This window comes from Camellia sinensis, chromosome 3 (genome assembly GCF_055761805.1).
Source record: "Camellia sinensis isolate YWXY chromosome 3, ASM5576180v1, whole genome shotgun sequence".
Classification (NCBI taxonomy): Eukaryota; Viridiplantae; Streptophyta; class Magnoliopsida; order Ericales; family Theaceae; genus Camellia; species Camellia sinensis.
The window spans coordinates 193231760-193243805 of NC_138963.1; positions in this window are offsets into that span (position 1 = coordinate 193231760).

Genomic DNA, 12046 nt, shown 5'->3' on the forward strand with positions numbered 1-12046 from the left:
ATATAAGGAAGATTTGAGGAACGTTTTAGGGACAAGTAATTTCTCTCTCTCTCTCTCTCTCTCTCTCTCTCGTCTAACTTGATTGTCGAAGGGTCTACTTGAAGGAACCACCTTTATTTTGAAACCTTCATACTAGACTTGTTGCAAGTACCTGACTAAAGGAACGAATGACAGTCAACTCGTGGAGCACGTGGATCGGTCCGACCCATATCTTGCCGATCAAACAACATTATCTGTTGATGTCGTTTGTGGGAACTATACTCTGGTTGATTGTTGTGTTCATTGTCGCCGGAAGCGCTTCCACTATAACCCACCTTTTACGTCGGAGTGAATGATTACGATGAAATCTATGGCTTTGCAACACAATGCTGACAACCCTCAAGTTGAGTTCTCCAACCTAAACCACTCACCTTCATATTTCACAGAACTCCCTAACAGCATGAACCGCTTGGTCGAGCAAAACCAAGCCCTGATCAACGCTTTGCTTCAGAGTGATCTCTCTGTTTCTTCCCCTCCGCCGCCACAGGACATTTCTTTAAGCCAAGACCAAGTTCAAAACCACCACCCATATCAACCACATATTTCCCAAGGACCCCTTCTTCTACCATTTGCCCCACAAGCTCAACCATCGAACTTGGAAGGCCTACGCCCTTATTCTATAGGCTAGCAGCTTCGTTAGGAGAAGCTTCAACCCTTCCATAACCGTTATATGCTACATCATGTTTCCATCCCTAAAGGAGAGGCTAGTAGTGTTCAACCTCCACTTCATGCCAGAAGACACAATGTTTCATATTTGGGATGAGGAGCTGCAAGCCATGAAACTCCAACTTCAAGGGGTTGTGAAGACCACATAGAACAAACCTTCCTTTACTGCCAACTCCCCTTTACCACCTCTATTAGAGATAAACCTCTACTCCGTAAGTTTAAAATATCGTCGATCGACACCTTCGACAGTATGAATGATCTGGTCAACCACTTGGAAGCATACAGGATGCTCATGATCCTTCATGCTTTCCTTAACGAGATCATGTGTCAGGCCTTCCCTGTTATCTTTAAGGGGTCGGCGTGGCCAGGGGCAGAGCTATCAAAGGGCCAGGGGGGTCACGTGCCCCCCCTGGGTTTTGCAATTTTTTTTTTAAAGCAAACATAAAGAAAATACTTTAAATAAAAAAAATTATAAAAATATTATTTTAAATGTTAATGACATTTTTAAAATAATAAGAATAATAGTGGTTATTTTGATTGAAAATAAAGTGATTACGATACTATTATTTATGAAAATTTCAATGTAATGGTGATATCTATTACTATTAACATGCAAATATAATTAATCTCAATGAAAATATAGAATTTATTGAATTATTAGTTACATTTGACATGTAGCGTTCATTCTCTATGAGTTTCTTTACGATTGGTTGGTGATATCACATGTTAATGATAACGTGGTATAACTATTATATTGAATTTTTACGCATATTTTGTATAAAAAAATTACTTTATCATTATATATTTTATTTTAAAACTTTATATCCATAACTTTTTTTAATATTGTCCATGATACACTAATTACAAATAATATTTAGCTTATTTGGTTCTAATTTTCAGAAAACAATTTTCAAAAAATTATTTATTTTTATTTTTCGTATTTTAATGTTTTCAATAAATTTTTTTAATATTTTAAGCAATTTTTTTTTTAAATTTTAGACACACCTAACATAAATATACCTAAAAAGTATAATATTTGTGAAAAAATCTTTAAAAAATACACTAAATACCAAAAAATATATAAATAATATGAAAATTCAGTACATTTTTCATATTTTTGTGTATTTATTAATTTTTTAAAATATTTTTTCACAAATATTTTACTATTTGGATACATATCTAAGTAATGTGCATATAAAAAAATAAAAAAATTGTTTAAAATTTTAAAAATATTCACTAAAATAAAAAAAAAAATTGAAAAATAAAAAACTTAGTTTTCGAAAAACTAAATTCAGAAACTAAAACCAAACTCACTGATTAATTTTTTTTTTATCTTTCTTGAAGTTAATGGTAAAAATTTATGTTAAATATTTTTATAAAAAAAAATTAATATTGTAATTAATAAGTGCCCCCTTTGATTTAATTTCTTGGCTCCGCCATTGGGCGCGGCTCTGGTTTAGTTAGCTCTAGCCGGACTCGGTCACTTCTTTTAATTAGCTAATCGAGTATTTTTTGAGCCATTTCATTGGCGCTCAGCATCAGTGACACCCAGTGATTCAGCTACTAAATATTCGACAAACGGAAGGAGAGTCACTATGTAACTTTGTAACTTGCTTCAATTTAGAAGCTTTATAGATCGAGGAGAACGATGACAAGGTCATTTTAATAGCCTTCATGGCCAGATTGTGCCCATTAGACTTCCTCTTTTCCCTCTCCGAAAATCCTCCAACGACGATGGCCATCCTCCTCGCCAAAGCCCAGAAATAAATGAACGCTGAAGACTCTTGGCCGCTCGCCAAGATTCTACGCCTAAACCCCCATAATCCAAAGACAAGAGAAAAGAGCCCAAGCACAGACACTCCCAATACATTCACCGACCCCTTCAATATTCCGACCAACCCCTACACTCTGACTGATCAGCTCCTCCTCGTCCATCTGTTAGTTTCGATCGGCACACCCTTTTAACTCACTTATGGAGCAAGTCCTAAACCAAATCCAACAAGACTATAACCTAAAATGGCCCCAACCTTTAAAGTCTCCCTCTATCTGACGGGACCATTCTGAATATTGTCGCTTTTGCCGAGACCATTGCCATAACATCGAGTAGTGCATCAATCTTAAGGATTAGGTTGAAGAACTGATTTGTCAGAGACGATTAACTCGGTTCACCACACCTTGGCCACACTAAAAAGCCAAGGCCGATCCCCCAAGGTGAAACAACAAACGCATTCTGCCAAGGCAAGCCGACCAGCCTAGGCCGAATAATGATAGAGCTCCACAATAACCGCGAGCTCAAGGAGGACCCGCACCTCCACTGGAAAAAATCAGGGTCATTGTAGGCGGACTTGCGTGCGGTGGACTAGCTCGATTGGTACAACATATCAAGATTCAAAAGACTAGACAAGGGTTGGACAAGGAAGTGACGACGGTCGACCGGCCCCATAAGCAGCCTAAACAGTGGTCAGAGTTGATCACCTTCACGAACGTAAACTGTACCGGAGTCCAGTACCCTCACGACGACCCATTGGTCATTTTCTATTTTCTCTCAAACCACAAATTCAGGCATGTACTCGTTAACAATGGCAGCTCATCCGATATTATCTTCTCAATGCTTTCAAGCAACTCAAGATCGGGGAAGAAAAGTTATCACCCTTGAAAAATCCCTTAGTTGGTCTTACTGGAGATTGGGTAACCTTTATAGGATCCATCCATCTTCTAATCACTAGTGATGAGCACCCAAGGCAAACCACAAAGATCCTTACCTTCTTGGTCGTTAACTACCCCTCCGCCTACAATGTTATATTTGGGCGCACAGCTCTCAATGCTTTCCAAGCTAAGACGTCCATGTACTATCTGACAATGAAATTTATAACTGATTATGGGGTTGGCACCGTGAGGGGTGAACAGATTGTAGCTAGAGAATGTTACATCGCTTCATTAAAAGACGTGCAGATGAAGGAGACCATGATCTTTGAGAGTCTTGACATTAGGGATGGAGAGGAATTGATCCGTGGAAAACCAGTGGAGGAATTAGTCAAAATACCCATTAATCTCGCTGACCCAAAGAAAACGGCTAAGATTGGCAGCCAGCTGGGTCCTCAAGCCAAGGCCGACCTTACAGCTCTTCCAACCAAACACAACGATGTCTTTGCTTGGACTCATGAGGACATGCTAGGTATTGATCTTTCTTTTATTACCCATCGCCTTAGAATCTAGCCCCAATTCCGACCATTCCTCTAAAAGCAGCGCATTTTCCATCTAGAGCACAACAATCTCATCGCTACAGAAGTCGACAAACTATTGAAAGCCATATTCATAAAAAATGTGGACTATCCCAAATGGTTATCCAATGTGGTCTTGGTCTGCAAAAATAATGGCAAATGAAGACTCTGCGTCAATTATTCTGACTTCAACTGAGCTTGCCCCAAAGATAGTTATCCTCTACCCAGGATAGATCTATTGGTGGATGCAACAGAAGGCCACCAAATGCTCAGTTTCATGGACGCTTTTTCGAGTTATAACCAGATCTTAATGCATGCATCCGATCAAGAGCACACATCTTTCATCACAGACAATGGGACTTATCATTACCGTATGATGCTGTTCAATCTAAAGAACGTGGGGGCCACTTACCAACGATTGGTGAATGCCATGTTCAAAAAACAGATAGGTAGGAATATGGAGGTCTACGTTGATGATATGGTTGTCAAAAGAAAGCTTGCTTCAGATCACATATCAGACCTGTGAGAGACCTTCCAAACCATGCGTAAGTACAAAATGAAGCTAAATCTAGAGAAATGTGCCTTTGGCATTGGGTCTGGCAAGTGCTTGGGTTTCATGGTCAGCCATAGAGGAATTGAGGCCAATCTAGAGAAGATCAAGGCCTTAATAGAAACGTGGTCTCCCAACACAGTCAATGAGGTTCAACGGCTCAGTGGCAGAGTAGTTGCCCTTAATCGGTTCATTTCAAGGGCAATCGACAAGTGACTCCCGTTCTTCAAAGTGCTTAGGAAGGCTTTTACTTGGAATGCCGAATGCAAAGAGGCATTCCGACAACTGAAATAGTGCATGACCAATCCTCCTCTCATCTCTCAAGCAATTTCAGGGAAGACCCTCTTCCTCTATTTAGCAGTCTCCAATACTGCGGTCAGTGCTGCCCTAATCAGGGAGGAAGACTCAGTCAAACGCCCAGTTTACTACATAAGCCAAGCGCTTTGTGGGGCAAAACAAACTATCCCTTGTTAGAGAAGATGGCTCTAGCTCTGGTCATCACCTCCAGACGACTTCGACCATATTTTCAAGCCCATTCTATCATGGTCCTCACCGACCAACCTTTAAAAAAAGTTATGCAGCAACCACAGTCATCTAGTAGGCTCATGCAGTGGTTTGTTGAATTGAGTTAGTATGAAATCTCCTATCGGCCTCGAATAACTGCTAAAGGCCAACCTGTTGCAGATTTTATACTACAGTTCACCAATCTCACCCCAAACATACCTCCTCCACCAGCCCCCGTCATTCTTGAGGATGTTGACCCTCATTCGTGGACTCTAACTGTCGATGGTTCATCCAGAAAAGAAGGCAGTGGAGCTAGCTTAATCCTCACCACCCTAGAGGGTGAGGACTTCAAATGCGCCCTCTGATTCTAGTTTGACGCCGATAACAATAAGGCTGAGTATAAGGCCCTAATAGTAGGTCTCTGGCTGGCCAAAGGCATTGGGGTAGACTGTCTCTAAGTGTTCAGTGATTCCTAATTGGTGGTCAGATAGATAAGTGGGAAGTTTGACGCAAAAGAAGAGAAAATGAGATCATACAGAGACATTGCTCTATCCTTCACCCGCCTCTTCAATAGTTTCCATATCAAGAATATCCTACGGTCTGAGAACTCCTAAGTAGACAAAATGACCCAATTAGCCTCGGCAGACTAGTTAGACCTTAGTCACGGAGTCATAATCGAATACTTGGCTTACCCAACAATTCCACAAGCTCAACAAGCGGTCCACCTACTTTGGAATGAGCATATCCCATGGGTACAAGACATTATCTCGTTCTTAGAGCAGTGAGTGTTACTAGAAAGTAAGAAAGAGGCCAACAAGGCCAGAGTTCAGTTGTGCAATTATGTTATCATTGAAGGTATCTTGTACAAGCGGGGATTCTCACGACCATACCTCAGGTGTCTAAATGCTGATCAAGCTACCCAGACGATGAGAGAAGTACATGAAGGAGTTTGTGGAAACCACTCAAGGGGATGATCTTTGGCCATAAAAGTCTCCGTATGGATTACTTCTGGGCCACACTTAGCCAAGACACCAACGATTTTGTGCTTAAATATGACAAACACCAACGCTTTGCCAACATACCTCATACTCCTCTAACAAAACTGTTCACACTTAGCAGTCCCTATCCCTTTGCCAAGTGAGGAATTGACCTGATAGGTCCCTTGCCCTCTAGGAAAGGCGAAGTCAAGTTCGCTGTGGTTGCCATTAACTACTTCACTAAGTGGGTGGAAGCAGAGCCTCTTGCCAAGATCACCGAATGGAATACTACCAAGTTCATCTAGCAGTCAATCGTGTGTCGATTCGGGATCCCTCAGGCCATTGTGTCAGATAATGGCAAATAGTTTGACAATGCCAAATTTAGGAAATTATGTGAGGAGATAGCATCAAGATGTGTTTTTCTTCCCCAGGCCATCCCCAAACGAATAGGCAAGTCGAAGTCACCAACCGGTCTCTATTGAGGATTATCAAGACCAAGTTGGAAGCTGGAAATTATGCGAGAAGCTCAGCATTAGGACCTGTTTTTCTTCCCCAGGCCATCCCCAAGCGAATAGGCAAGTCGAAGTCACCAACCGGTCTCTGTTGAGGATTATTAAGACCAAGTTGGAAGCTGCTAAAGGACTCTGGGCAGAAGAGTTACCGAATGTACTTTGGGCCTATCGGACGACAGCGAGAACCCCACTGGAGAGACCCCTTTTCATTTACCATTCGGCGTTGGGACGGTCATTCCCGTGGAGATTGGCTTACCAACCCCCCAAGTAATGCATCCAAACTCAAAATTAAACAAAAAACTGCAACGGGCAGAACTGGACTTAATTAAAGAACTACGTGAGTCAGCTGCTATCAGACTGTCCTCGTACCAACAGAGGATAATGAAGCATTATAACATTAAAGTCTGGCCTAGAGAATTCACTGTGGGCGATCTAGTTTTGAGGGAGGCAACCCTGGCCACCAAAAACCCAGCCGATGGCAAGCTAGTAGCTAAGTGGGAGAGGCTTTACATTGTCAAATCTAGGCACACTCAAGCACTTATTGTTTACAAGATATGGAAGGTAGAGATCTCCTTCACCCTTGGAATGCTAAGCATTTGAAGCGGTATTTTCAGTAAAATAAAGTATTTTTCTTTCATGTCGTTTATTTTGTTGTCTCGTTCAACTCAGATAGCTTATTAAATTTTATCTTTTCAATACAATGTATAAGCTCACCATGGCAAAACTTCGCATTAATTAAAAAGATATTCAACCTTTGTTACCTATTTTGCACATTTTGTGAGTGTTATCTCCAATTCAATAAGCCTAAACCAAACTGAGCATGAAGACCTCAGCCAATCTAAGCATGAGGGTCTCAGCCAGACTGAGCACGAAGACCTCAGCAAGACTGAGTTCATTCAGCCTCAGCCTCAGCCTCAGCCTCAGCCAGATTGAGAATGAAGACCTCAGATAGACTAAATTCAATCAACGTCAGTTAGACTGAGCGTGAAGACCTCAGCCAGACTAAGTTCAATCAGCCTCAACTAGATTGAGCATGAAGACCTCAGCCAGACTGAGTTCAATTAGCCTCAACCAGACTGAGTGTGAAGACCTCAGCAAGAATGAGTTTAATCAGTCTTAGCTAGACTGTGTACGATGACCTCAGCCAGACTGAGTTCTATTAGCCTCAGCCAGACTGAGTGTGAAGACCTCAACCAAACTGAGTTCAATTAGTCTCAACTAGACTGATTACGACGACCTCAGCCAGACTGAGTTCAATCAGCCTCAGCCAGCCTAAGCGCGAAGACCTTAGCCAGACTGAGTTCAATAAGTCTCAACCAGACTGAGTCCAAACTAGCTAATCTTGTAGTCAGCCGACCATCCTTAAGTCCAAAAGCACAATGGAAAGAAGGGTCCACGTCTCTTAGTTTAGGTTCTTTTTGCGAGGTTTAATCTTCATTTTTCAACAAAATTTTCACCAGTTACGACCTTGTTCTATTCATTAAAGTTTGACCTTGTTCCATTAATTACCTTTTTCAAGTCCAAATTCAATGTTGGCAATGCCACTTTCTTTTATACGAGTTCAAATGCTCAATCTAGTTCACTTTCGAGTCTTGGTCGATCAACTTCATCAATTCAACTTTCGTTTTTGCACAGGTCCACTTTTTATGTAGTTGTGTGATTGGTGGCCACCCTGACAGACCTTCTTAAATATCACCATAAACGTTCACTTTTAATTGTTACTTGGAGTTTTGTTTTATTTTACTTTCAATTGATGTTTGAGCCCTTACCTTTACCCTTACATTTTATATTTTTCAAACTTCATTTTCCAATGGACACACACAATGAAACCAACAGTTATAACTCAATAATTCATAAGGTCAGTTTTTGTATTATACACAAGTTTATTATAAAATGTAAATTTTTTTTACAAAGAACAAATCAAATAACACTACAACTACACCTGATGAGATACAACTCAGCTTGTTTCCCTTTTGTCTTTTTCTTTCTCACTGGATAGGAGATCTTCCTCTTCATTCCCCTCATCCAGCAGTGTGCAAGCAATGTCTTCATCTTATGGCTTTACAACGTTAAAGTCGATGTCTGAGAAGGTCACTTGCGCTCTTTGCCCAAACCTCACCCAGCCGCTATCCTAATACTCGCTCAACAAGTGCTTGAAATAGTCGGACAGTTGGAAATTCTAGATTATCTCCGCCTTAGTCTGCAGCTCCACCAGATTGGCAGCACTTGAGCTTGATGGACCAGCCTTAGGCCCCCCCTCTCTAACAAGGCTTGAGGCCACAACAGCGTCTATCACTATTTGGAATTCAGTAGACTGCTTAAATTGTTCCACTGCTAGGGTATAGAGGTCGGGGTAGGCCACTCTTTTTGACGCTATCGCCTTGGCCAGCTTTGCAGTCTTGCTCCTCTCCTCTTCAAGAGCCTTTTTCTCTGCGCTGAGTACCCTTTCTAACTCAGCAACTCGAGTGTGAGCCTCTTTCTTATCCTTTAGAGATAACTAATGTAGCTCTTCATTGTTGGTCAGAGCCTCTTATAGCCTTTCATTAGCCATAGTGAAGGCCTGCTGGGCGTCCAAACCTTTTTTTCGCTCTGTCGCCATTTCAGACTCCAATGATTCCACCATTCGGTGAGCAGCCTCTAGTTCAAACTTCGGCTGGCCCAGCTGAGCCTTGACGCCCTCCAGTTCAGCCACAGCCTCAGATTGATCTATCTTCACTCAGTCAGCTATGTGGCTTTAAACCAAGGCTAACACCTCCATCTTTTTTACCCTTTGCCCATAAGTAAAGCCTTTGGTGCAGGTACTTCGTGTTGTCTTCTGCTACTTAGCGATCTCCACTCTGGACACTTCCAGCTCAGAGTGCACTTTTCCAGCTGGGTCTTCATCGACTTTGTCACCATCTTCGCAACGACTTCTTTGTCCAACAAAGCAGCTGCCAAGGTTAGCAACTCCATTTGGGCTGAGCAAAACGCTCTCATAAGGTTGGCCTTCCTAAATCGAGAAATGTCCCTGATGACCACGTCGTCCATGGTGCCCAATTGGCGTTCAGTGGCAGCTGTGGTATCACACAGAATGTTAGATGGCTCACTCGCTTCGGATCATGAGAGACCAACCACTGCACTTAAATGGTGAGCGGCGATACTCATTAATCCGAAGATAGAACTCTCCCAAATCCTACTTGTGTGCACTGGGGCTGGGCACTCGTTCTCTATCCTTTGCTTTGCCCCATTTGTTTCTTTTGATAGGGCAGGCCAACCGTTCAGTCAACTGTTTTCTCCTTCTCTGCCTCATCCAGGTCCACCAATTCTACAATGGAGGGGTCGACCTCATCTCCCTTAGTGACCATTCCTGGCCTTGGTTCCACCACCTCTACCTTCCCTGTTGGCTCAGCCCTTGGCTCAGGCATGCTCTCCTTGGCCTTCTTAGCCTTTTTATCCTCCTCTCCGCCCCTGGCAATGCTCATTTTTTTCTTTTTTACTTACTATATCTTGGTTCTGCTTCTCTCCTTAATCAGATCAACTAGTGCCTTCAATGGCACAATAGTTTTTAGGTCCCACTCCCCCAAGGCTTTAGGACATGGATGAGTGACCTTGTGCATATATGGCTTGAGAGCTGGGCCCACCTCCTGCTCCTTCAGCTTTTTCGCCGTCACAAGCGCTTAACAGTTATCAACCTCTTGGGCCTTCCTCCTGGCCTCAACTTTCTTTGGGGTGGGGTCCCTATCTACCGGTTTTGGACCCAAACAGGTAGCAAAGATGGCAGAGGGCTTAACCAAATCATCCCACTTAAGCCCCTCTTTCTCTCGCCATTGTTTCACCTCTTTCACTTCCCTCTCCTTCACCGTCATTAACTTTTGCTCTACGGACCTGGTGGGGATCTTCCAAATTGTCATCGCCTCATTCCTACCAGTCACCGAAACGTAAAACCACTTTGTCCTCCACCTTTTAACTGAAAAGAGGAGCCTAGCCACCAATCCTCTACCTAGCGACACTTGTAGCAACAATTAGGTCTCCTATTGGCTAGACACCTTATAGCATGAGAAGAACTCGTCGACCGTTATCTGTCGCCCTTTCGTCGTTTATGGTTAGGAGATCGTATTGGCGACTAGTATCTTTCAAGCATTTGGTACTAATTGCCTCAGTGCCACCTCTAGTCGATTTAGCACATCGGTCACGAGTTGAGGGAGCAACAGTCTTAAACCCCCATGAAGCGTCTCTTCGTGCAACGTAAACTTCCTCGCCTGGCATCCGACGCCCTCTCCTCCGTCGTTGGCAGCCTTAGTTTCACGTTCTTAGGAATTTGATACTTCCTTCGGATCTTCTCCAAGTCCTCTACCGTCAATGACGACTTGTTAGCCTTGGTGTGCCAGTGGTTCGGAGCCACTTAACTAATCGATTGGGCGGCCGAGATCATTGTTAGAGGAATAGGTCGATGTGGTCTCTTTCCCCTCATTTCGACCATCTTTTCCACCTTATATTTCTCTACCAGAGCAACTCCATTGTCATCTCCCAACAAGTCAGATGTTACCGTAAGTGCTTTCTCTTGGGCCTTCTCTATCACATTTCTGCAGATGGCTTTGGTCGCAGGGACGAGAAAGTTCAAAATATGGAATAGATAAGAATTAGATGAAATAAAGGAGGCAAAGTTTGTAAGGTGTTGGTTTTTTGCGATAAGGTATGTGAAACACACAAATGCAAAAGCCCACGGTTTGCCTATATTCCAAGGATTAAAGTTCAAAATTGTCAGTTTGAAAATTTGCCAATGTGGAAAGGGAAAACAAAAAGCACAAGTGTTAATACATCAGCTCTTTCGCATTCACGCGCCATCGTAATTTAATACAATTAGCCCTTTCGAATTCAAGCGCTATCGCAACTTTTCACCTTCGAAATCATTCCTACTTGACATCGGCGGTCTAGATTGCTCTACGTAGATAGATAGGATTGCTCCTTTGCACCACTAACCCTCTACTTGACGTTACATCATCACGTGCATTCTTGCTCCTTGAGCCCCGCACCCTGCCAGAACATTTACCCCTTCGCCTCACCCTCGGTCGATCAGGTCTGTTGCTCGGCCCCCTTGTCGGTCGGTCGGTGTTGTCACTCAGTCGGCCCCCTTCAGCCGGTCGGGGTTGACACTTGGTTAGACACCCTCAGTCGGATACCTTGACGGTCGGTCGTCCTCGGTCGAACACCTCGTTGGTCGGCCACTTTGCTCCTTTGACACCTTTGCTCGACCATCCTTATGCACTTGGCCAGCCGTCTCTGGTATCTCAAACCGGTTGGTCGGCCCTCTATCTTCTGCGACTTAGGGGGCTACTTTTACCTTTATTATTCCCTTCATTGTACTGAAGCAGCACTCAGGAATAAGGGACTGCTGATGGGCATGGCCCAGAAGGGCCTAATCCACAATTGTTTTGGGTTACCCAAAAAGTCACTTGGTTGAGGCCTAGCAAACAGGCTTGACACCAAGCCCAATAGGGAACTCACAGTGGCCAAGCCCAGACACCAGTTAGACATGTGTCAGGAAGGGAGTTAGCCACGTGGCAAACAAAGATTCTGTAAAATTATAGCACTCATACA